Source organism: Hyperolius riggenbachi, chromosome 3 (assembly GCF_040937935.1).
Source record: "Hyperolius riggenbachi isolate aHypRig1 chromosome 3, aHypRig1.pri, whole genome shotgun sequence".
NCBI classification, from domain to species: Eukaryota; Metazoa; Chordata; class Amphibia; order Anura; family Hyperoliidae; genus Hyperolius; species Hyperolius riggenbachi.
The window spans coordinates 318120790-318131638 of record NC_090648.1 but is presented as its reverse complement, the minus strand read 5'-3'; positions in this window follow the sequence as shown (position 1 = coordinate 318131638).

Genomic DNA, 10849 nt, shown 5'->3' with positions numbered 1-10849 from the left:
CCATTTAATCTATTAATAGAGCAAGCCAGGCTGATGTCCATCATACTAAATTACATGTCCCACTGAGAGTCCTATTCGGTTGCAAGTATTAAGAATTTTGCTGTATGTGAGTTTCTTATTGTCGTGCATCACACACAGTTTACTGCTTGATTCAAATGAAGCTTTAGAGCTTGCAGTTTCCAAAAAGTTATTAGAAAGGTGCTTTTAGGCATATGGCTGCACAATTTCTACTGCTTTTGCTGAGTAGTCTGAGAATCATGCCTCAAACATTGCCTGCTGCTTCACTACTTTTGTATTAGTGTCGATTTATTGTTTTCAAACATTTTCTTACAAGTTAAAAAAATAAAAAAAAAATCATTATGCCCACCTCCCTATTAATGCTGTGTTCTCCGTGCAGACTGTTATTGTCAGAGAGGCTAAACTAAAGGTGGCCATGCACCATACCATTTCTAAAATACAATACAATAACATTTCTATAGCGCTTTTCTCCCGTAGGACTCAAAGCGCTTAGGCTCTCTCAGATTCAGTAATTAGTAGGATGCAGTATTCACACAACAAAAGTTATATTTCTGCAAATGCCAAACTGAACAAGTGGGTTTTCAGTCTGGATTTAAACACGTCCAGGGATGGAGCTGTCCTGATCTGTTGAGGTAAGGAGTTCCAAAACGTAGGGGCAGCATGACAGAAGGCTCTGGGGCCAAAGGTTTTCAAGTGGACTCTGGGTATGACTAGATTATTAAAACCTGTGGATCTGAGAATGCGGGGATTGCTACGCAGCTGCAACATATCTTTCATGTATCCAGGGCCTAGATTATTCAGGGATTTAAATATCAGTAGGCCGATCTTGAATAGGACCCTCCATTCTATAGGTAGCTAGTGAAGGGAGTGCAGGACTGGCGTTATGTGGCAGTGACGGGGTTGGTTGGTTAGCAGTCTGGCAGCAGTATTTTGTATCAGCTGTAGGCGGTATAAGACATTTTTTGGAAGGCCAGTGTAGAGAGCATTGCAGTAGTCCAGTCGGGAGGTAATGAAGGCATGAACTAAAGCTGGTAGATCTTCTGGGGGGATGAGGTGCTTGATTTTTGCGATGTTCTTAAGGTGAAAATAGGATGATTTCACCACAGCAGAGATGTAAGTTCTGAAGTTTAAATCCCCATCAATTAGAACTCCCAGGCTACGCACATGATCAGAGCTGCGTAGATCCGTGCCTCCTATTCCCAGTGGTGAAGATTGCAAGTTAAGTTGTTTTGTTGTCATGCGCTGCCCTCCGATCAAAAGGACTTTGTCTGTCAGTTTTGTCTGCATTCAGTTTCAGCCAGTTGTCATTCATCCATTGCTGTAGTTCACGTAAGCAGGCGTTTATAGTTAGATTTGGGTCTGTCACACCAGGCTTGAAGGAAAGATATAGTTGGGTGTCGTCCGCATAGCAGTGGTATGTCAGGCCATGTTTTTAGATTGGATTAGTTTTCCAAGCGGTAACATGTAAATCGTGAAAAGCAGGGGAGAGAGGATTGAGCCCTGTGGTACCCGAACTTAGGTGGTACAGGGTTGGACAGGAAGGGCCCCATAGACACTTTGTTGGTTCTGCCACCACTCAAGAAGGATTGGAACCACTGAAGAACTATGCCATGCCAAAGTATTCCTGTAGCCTGTTTATCAAGATGTCATGGTCAACTGTATCAAAGGCTGCAGAAAGGTCTAGCAGTATGAGGATCGAGCACTCTCCTCTGTCTCTTGCCATGAGCAGGTGGTTGCATATTTGGATGAGGGCAGTTTCAGTGCTGTGGTGTTTCCTGAAGCCAGACTGGAATGGGTCATAACTGTTGTTTTGTAGGATTTTGGCTTCTAGCTGGAGGTATACAAAAAGATTGAAAACCCTGAGAAAATTGCTTGGAAGTATATATAAGGAAATTGGCAATCTAACACACCATTCAATTTTCATAAAAATTTATCAGAAAAATCCAGCACTCCCGATAGACTTTTATCAAATAAAAACGGGAAATCCGATCAGATTTCTTGCTCGATTTACAAAAAAAGCTTTCGATTTTTCAGAAAATCTGATTGTTTTTATCAAATTGCTGTAAAATTGCATCATTTTATTGTATCATCTGTGGCCACCTTAAAGAGACTCAGAGCTGAGTCTTCCTGCTGTTTTTTGCTTACCCGGGGCTTCCTCCAGCCCCATAAGCATGGATGTGTCCCTCGCCAATCTCCTCAGCGCCGCCGTTCTCCCGCAATCTTCCCCAGTAAGCGGCTCAGTGACGTCAGTAGCGGACCTTCTGCACATGCGTGGACCTGCCCCGACTGAGTCCGACTGAGCCGCGTACCGGGAGTTGACTGCGGCTGAATGGAAGACTGCGGGAGGGCGGCGAGGGACACATCCATGCTTATGGGGCTGGAGGAAGCCCCGGGTAAGTAAAAAACAGCAGGAAGACATATCTCTGAGTCTCTTTTAAGATGGACTTCCACTTATTAACCCTACAATTTAGTACTATAAACATGGCAAAATGTATTGTATTAAATCTGTTTTATAAATACTCCAAATGAAAGAATTTTTACATTTACAAGACAATTCATATATTATGTGACACACTGTAATAGAACGCGGAAAAGCCGCCGCGTGTACTAACAGCAAGGCTGCTGATTCCGCGTCCAGCGCGGCGGTTTGCACGCAGCAGCGTGCGTCTGGTGTGGCTGGGTCTGTTAGTTCACACAGATTGAGGAATACGCCCGCGCGCGCTGAGAGGCAGAACCTTTATGACAACCAAGGAGGGATCAGCTGACCAGGTTGGTCAGCTGACCTCAGAGCAAGTGACTATTGGTTGATCGTTGATGGGTTGCGCCGGAGAGCGCCGCTCTATATATAGTTACTGCTGGTCAGTCTCAGGTTGTCTGCCGTTGCGAACACTTACGTGGAAGCACTCAGACCTTAGTCAGATCCTACAGTGTGTTAGAAACAGGAGGACCTGGGAATTCACACTGAGCCAGATTACTTCTGTTATCATTGTGTTATACTTCAGACTAGTTCCAGGGTGTCGAGACCACGGACCTCACACCCAAGATTAGGGACTCTGTGTTATCATTCTGTTATACTTCAGACTAGTTCCAGGGTGTCGAGACCACGGACCTCACACCCAAGACTAGGGATACTGTGTTCCATCATATTATACTCCAGACTAGTTCCAGGGTGTTGAGACCATGGACCTCACACCCAAGACTAGGCATTGTTTTGATATTTGTTATGACCTATTGCATTTCTGACTATCCCTCTGCTTTCTGATTCGGTACCTACGCATATCTGATTATCTGTTGTCAACCCTGCCTGCCTTTGGATACCGAATCAGCCTTCTGTCTCTGTACCTTGTCTGTCCGTGTGTTGCCGACCCGGCTTGCCCGACCTTGAGAGCTATCTCTCTCCATTAGAGACAGTCTCCAGACCTGCTAGTGACATCCACCTTTCAGGTGTCACTCACTCACAGGTCCTTCCTACTTTCAGCCTGGGGCTCCACCTCTTTGGAGGTCCCAGGCTGTTGGAAGGTTTTTGCACTTCTCAGAGGGCGGTATGGCCCATACTGCCAAAGACCACCTGCTCCTCGGGTGGTCCAACTCAAAGTCATTACTGTTGCACCAAACACTTACACTATATAGGTGTCCAGAGGTTAGTTATACTTGGATTATCGGTGATTCTGCAGATCATCAATAATCAGGTATATATCTGTATTCTTGATGATACTGCAGATCACCAATAATCAGATTTTCTCTGTGTGCTGACACCAATCATTACACACCCTATGCTAGATTACTGGGATGCAATACTTTCTGTCTCATCATATATATAATGCGGAATAACTAGGATGTAGCCGTGGAACAGATATCCTCACAACTGTTATATGATGACCTCAGCTGTGCACTGAACATCCCTGAACTAGACATTCCATTATAGTAACATCACACCAATTTAAGGTTATTAAGAAGGCAATGACTGTAAGTGGGTTTAATATGAGTGAGTTGATGACTCATAATAGCTCACCACTTTTTACTTCAATCAGGCTTTCATATAATCAATTGCAGCAACAAAACACTTTGATTATCTTTAATACATTTAACATGGCACTGCATGACCTTTTGTCATACTGATATTTTTACATATATACAGGTTAGAAGGTTGAAACCGTTTTTTGAATACAATCCAAAGTCCTTGTTTGAGAACTTTGCTGGAATTCATCTCTGAAGGACAAAATTGAGCTGGGTACATTTGACTTTTATCTGATTAAAACCAAACTTAAAGCAAACTAAATACATAGCGTAAATGCAGTACATATGGAAGAGATTTTTTTTTACTCCTGGGCAGATACTCAAACCACACAGTTTAGCCATCGAAAGCAGCTATGAAGCTTTCCTCTACCGTCCAGAACCACAGCCCAGGCAAGGTATAGGAATACAATAAGAAGTCATTCTGCAATCTGTGTCACTGTTAGGCTTAAAGCAAAACTGCAAATAAAATGGATAAGGGAGCCTAGAGCTACTAAATTACAAAATGTTATTGCCAATCACAAACTGTCATAGAAACTGACTAAAACCCCACCTAAAAACAATGCTATGCAGTACAAATACATTTACATGCAAACTATTACTTTGTCTTTAAACTGAGATGGTGATGGTGGTGGTGTGGGGTTGTAACATAACTGGGGCTTCCTCCAGGCCGATCGCTCTCTTACCGTCCTTCTGTGCTGTCGGGGTAGTCTGCAATTGGCCCCGGAAAATCCTCCAGTCGGCACAGATGCAGTCTGGCCACACGTGCTCCCCCGTCACGCTCCAGGCCACACAACTGGGGCGCACCCATGGCAGGAATCGCATGCGCAGTATGCCCCGGACCAAGGATTTTCTGGGGCCAATTGCGGACTATACAGACAGCGCAGAAGGACGGCAAGGGAGCAATGGCATGGAGGGGCCTGGAGGCCTCAGTTATGTATATTTTTTCCCCCTGCCATCTCAGGTTTACTTCAAGGCGTGCACTCCAATTCAATGACAAAGATACCATGTGTGCGCACCTCCCACCGCTGTTTACCATCGGGTCACCGCGATCTGGGATTGGGGAGGAGGACCGAGCGGTCCTCTACCCAATCGCAATGCCTGGAATGAATGGACGTGACAGCGATTAACGGCCACGTCTATTCATAAAACAGGAAACGGTCACAGCATAGTAAACTGTAAAAAAAAAGTGAACACTTCCTATTAAACGGGAGAATTTTCACTAGCGCCATCTTGTGGACAAAAAGTAAAATTACACATACAGGCAATACATACACATACACTTATTAAATATCAATAACATTAATAACTTACATTTCCAAAGCCCCCCTCCCCCCCTCAAAAAAAAATCACTTGTAAAAAAAAATAAATCTGTTAAAAAAATAAATAAATAAATAGTTGCCTTATGGGCTTTATTAATCAATATTTTATGAGGGAAAATTACTTTTACTTTACTACATAGAGGCTTGTAATAATGACCGGACAAAAAAAAAAAAAAAAACAGAAAATAACACCTATATTTACAAATAATATTTTGTCGTCATACATTGTGATAGGGACATAATTTAAACGCTTTAATAATCGGGACAGTTGGGCACATAAAATGTCAGTTTTTTCCACAGGAGAACGTTTTATTTTAAAACTATAATGGCAGAAAACTGAGATATAATGCATTTAGAATAAAAAAATTCTTAGCAAAATGTACTATCCACAGAAAGCCTAATTGGTGGTGAAACAAACAAGGTATAGATCATTTTGTTGTGATAAGTAGTAATAAAGTTATTGGTGACTAAAAAGGAGGAGCACTGACAGGTGAAAATTGCTCTGGTCCGTTAGGGTAAAAACCCTTGGGGGTGAAGTGGATAAGGCTCGAAGTGGCAGACCAAGAAAAATCTCAGATAAACAGAAGCGACGAATGATGAGAACAGTCAGAGTCAACCCACAGACCAGCACCAAAGACATACAACATCATCTTGCTGCAGATAGAGTCACTGTGCATCGTTCAACCATTCGGTGCACTTTACACAAGGAGACAGGGCCGGATTTCTGCAAAGGCTAAAAAGGCCATGGCCTAGAGCGGTAAAAAATCAGAAGGATAAAAGGGCGGCAGGACCTAAGAGAGTTAAGAGGCTGCATGTCAAAATAAATAATTTCTCCTGCTCCGAAGCCGCCCCGGCTTTGCTGCACACACAGTAAGAATTCCAGAGCTCTGTGTATTTTCCTTACTTCTTGGTGCGTGATGAGACAGTGCTATCTCCTGAACATACAAGCTTCAGTTTAATGCCAGGGGTGTAGAGAAACCATGTGCTCACTGCTGTCTGTGACTCTTGTTGTAGACACAATTTCTGATCCAGTAAGGTAAACATTTTAATAGAATTATTTCCACTTTACAACTCAAGCTGGGCTAAACAATGTATTGCTGGTCAGACTCTGTTAATGACTTGAGCCATTCCTTCTCCTCTCTCCCCCTGGATTGTAAATCTTAAACAGAAAGATAAGGGTTTTTTTTTCCTTAGAGAGATTTATGACAGCCCCTTCTAAGCTAAATCTTAACCCCTTGCTGGCTCATTTTAAAGGCAGCAGTACTGTCTTCAGTAGTATGAGACAACTTCTCTATAATTATAATTGCAAATGTACTGTTGTATACTTTTGTATTGTTACATTCTGTTTTGTATACCAAAAGTAATAACATATACTAAAAAATAAAAAATATATATTTGTACCGTGTTGGCAAACAGTAAAAAAAAACCTGTGAAAGAATCAGTACAATAAATAATATACAATAAATGCAACAGATCTGTGATTACAGAAGAGCAGAGAGGGATCAATCTGATTTCTGATCATTTTTCTAATCGACTTTGTATAAGTGGTCGGAAAATCGATTCAACCCATCTATCTGGTGCCTACCGGGCCTAGGGCACTGGGAAGTCCAAATCCGGCCCTGCAAGGAGATGCTGTATGCAGAGGAAGCTTTTCTCCGCTCGCAGCACAAACTGAGCCTCTTGAGGTATGCTAAAGCACATTTGGACAAGCCAGCTTCATGTTGGAATAAGGTGCTGTGGACTGTTGAAACTAAAATTGAGTTATTTGGACATAATAAGCGGTTATGCACGGAGGAAAAACAACACAGCATTTCATGAAAAACACCTGCTACCTACAGTAAAATATGGTGGTGGTTCCATCATGCTGTGGGGCTGTGTGGCTAGTGCAGGGACTGGGACTGGGAATCTTGTCAAAGTTGAAGGATGCATGGATTCCACTCAGTATCAGCAGATTCTGGAGACCAATGTCCAGGAATCAGTGTCAAAGCTGAAGCTGCGCCGGGGCTGGATCTTTCAACAAGACAATGACTCTAAACATTGCTCAAAATCCACTAAGGCATTCATGCAGAGGAACAAGTAAAATGATCTGGAATGGCCATCTCAGTCCCCAGACCTGAATATGGCCTGGTGCACACCAGAGGAGTTTTTCTGAGCGTTTTGAGTTTTTTGAAACCTCCTGCTAATGTTATCCTATGTGTCTATGCACACTGGAGCGATGAGGTTTTGTAAAAAAAAACCATAGCATTACATTGGGATTACATTGGGAAGAGCTTTTGAAACCTCTAGTGTTTGGGGAGCTTTTCTGGTGTGTCTCAGCCCTATAATTGAAAATCTGTGGTGTGAGTTAAAGAGGGCTGTCCATGCTCCAAAGCCATTAAACTTGAATGAACTAGAGATGTTTTGTAAAGAGGAATGGTCCAAAATACCTTCAACCAGAATCCAGACTCTCATTGGAATCTACAGGCAGCGATTAGAGGCTGTAATTTCTGCAAAAGGAGGATCTACTAAATACTGATTTAATTTCTTTTCTAAAATCCTAATTTTATTTAAACAATTATTGCACACTTTCTGTAAAATCAATAAACTTCAGTTCACTTCTTAAATATCACTGTGTGTGTCTCCTAAATGATATATTTAACTGAATGTTTTTATCGTAACACTCAATGATTTATACAGGAAAATCATGACGATTAACAACGTTGCCCAAACTTACGCATCCCACTGTACAACGCCTCTCAGTAGGATTTATACGACCTCATTACTGACACCAGCATGTGTCAAACCTCTAGCTAGCACAGCCAGCGTATACAACGTGCAACCAGTTTACTGGAGACATCTAGACCTTGACCATTTGTAACCTCAGTGGGACCCCTGTGGGATTTATGCAGAATGACAACCGCACTGCTATAAGGGTCAAAGGAGGGGAGTTATCTCCTATCCTACTTCCCTCTCACAAGAAAATGCCTCATTTACAGTAACTTCTTATTTTTTGAGCATATATGTTGCTTATTAATCCCAATTCTACCACCTGGTTTATGATGTAGTCACACTTGCAATAGAATTGTAGTGCATTTGTTAAATTCCCACTATGAGTGGCTGGCAAGAACAGGCAACACACCTGGATTCACTCACCTGTCTCAATGGGTGCTTTGTTAGTTGTTGTTACAGTAGAACTTGATGAGCTCACAATGCAACCCACCAGTGAAAGTACAAAGGGTTGCTGGAATTACATAGTGGCATAAGTATTAAATATTGAGTCTGGCCCATATGCAATTCACTTTTCCTCCTGAGTTTTCTCCTAGGTGATATTTTCACAACTTGTCATAAAATGCCCTTTAATGGACTTACAAGGTGAAAAAGCTGTGTAATCTCTAGGGCAGCGATGGCGAACCTATGGCACACATGCCAGACCCGCCACGCGTAGCCGAATCTGCTGGCACGCCATCGCTGCTGCGCTGTCCCGTCCAATTGCATGAACTGCCATGCCTAATAGACACCGCGCCAGTTCATAGCCCGCAGCCCCGCTCCAGCCTGCATAGTCTTCCGGCAGGCAGAGCAGGGCTGCGGGAAGATGGCGTCCGAAGCCCTGTACTGGAGACTATTTGTATCTCCAGTACAGGGCTTCGGGCGCCATCTTCCCGTAGCCCTGGTATTGCATTCAGCGCGGGAGTATGCAGGAGCAATATCTCCGGGCAGGGGCGTAGCAATAGGGGGTGCAGAGGTAGCCAATGCATCGGGGCCCCTGGGCCAGAGGGGCCCAGAAGGGCCCTCCCTCAACTGCAGTATTATCGCTCTATTGGTCCTGTGCTGGTAATAATAACTTCTATAGGTACTTTGAATAGTGGTAATCACTAACAAACTGCTCCCCATCCCCTTCTTGCACCTCTGACACTGTAGTTGCCATTGGCAGGTTTTGGTTTGCCATATCAATTGTTATGTATAAAGTGCTTGGGGGGCCCCATTGTCAAAGTTGCATCGGGGCCTACAGCTCCTTAGCTACGCCACTGTCTCCGGGGGAGCTGCGTGCCAGGGGCCGGCCGGGAGAGGAGACTTCTGTCAGGTGAGTAAATTCCTTTTTTTGCTGGTGAAATGTTGCCCACTGAGTTATTTTCTGCTGGAATGTTGCCTACTGCGTTGTTTTCTGCTGAAATGTTGCCCACTGCGTTATTTTCTGCTGAAATGTTGCCCACATTGTGTTATTTTCTGCTGAAATGTTGCCAACATTGCGTTATTTTCTGCTGAAATGTTGCCCACATTGCGTTTATTTTCTGCTGAAATGTTGCCAACATTGCATTATTTTCTGCTGAAATGTTGCCCACATTGCGTTTATTTTCTGGTGTCTGGAGTAACTGTTGCTGCATTTATTATTTAATGGTCATAGTTGGCTATATTTGCTGCTTTGGGGTTACGGCGGGTATACTAATAAATAGCATTACACAGTTTCTGCACACCCATGATGCAAATCCTTGTTTCACCACATCATGGCGGGAAACACTGCTTTCTTATGCCTCACTGTTACATCATTATGTTAGCTCCACCCATACAATATCATGTCCACTCCCATTTTTTCACACCCCTCCCCCCATGTCCAAGGTTGAACCCAGAAAAATCTGGTCACTGTAGGTTTGAGGGCCTGTCATCTCTTATGTTCTGGGGAGGTGGGGTTCATTTTGTTCAAATTGGCGTGTTGGCACTTTACAAGAGACTTCTGAGTTGAAGTTTGGGCACCCGGTCTCGAAAAGGTTTGCCACCACTGTTCTAGGGTTTCTTCTACCCCCTAGAAGTGTTCTGGGTCCCTCACAGCAGCTCCGGTGCACCCCACTGTCCCATCCGTAAATCTTGCCGACCCGAAAATGGATCAGCGCCTCTGCATGGGAATGCACCCACGTCACCAGGCGCATAATATGCCTATGCAGACTACTGCATAGTAGGTGCAGTAAACGCCCGGTGACGTGGGTCAGCAAGCTTTACGGGTGACCAGCAGGGAGCACCGGATCTGCGGTGAGGGACCCAGAACACTTCTAGGGGCTGGAAGAAGCCCTAGTTAAGTAAAGATTGCATCTCTTTTCCACCTCAGGAGTTAACAAGCAAGAAAATACTCAAAATAAATTTGATAGTACTTTTCAGGCTAGGTTCACAGTGATGGGTTGCATAATGCTTCCGCTATAATGACTGTGAACTGCAATAGAGACTGGGTTTTTTGGAGGGGGTTAAAAAGACAAAATCCGGGACATACGTGAGGCTTCTATCGGCCCCCTGCAGCTGTCATGTCCTGCGCCGTCCTCCTCCAATCCTCCGTTCCCCACCGCCGGTCTAATCTAGTATCTACCTAGACTGCATCTGTGTGGCAATGGCCGTGCTCGTGTTCCCGCATGCGTCATCGGGAGCTTACTGCGCACACGCAGTGCAAGAAAGCGTCGTACTGCGCCTGTGCAGTAATCTCCTGAAGGCACGCGGGGACAGAGCACTATTCGGCTATTTAGACCAATATTAGA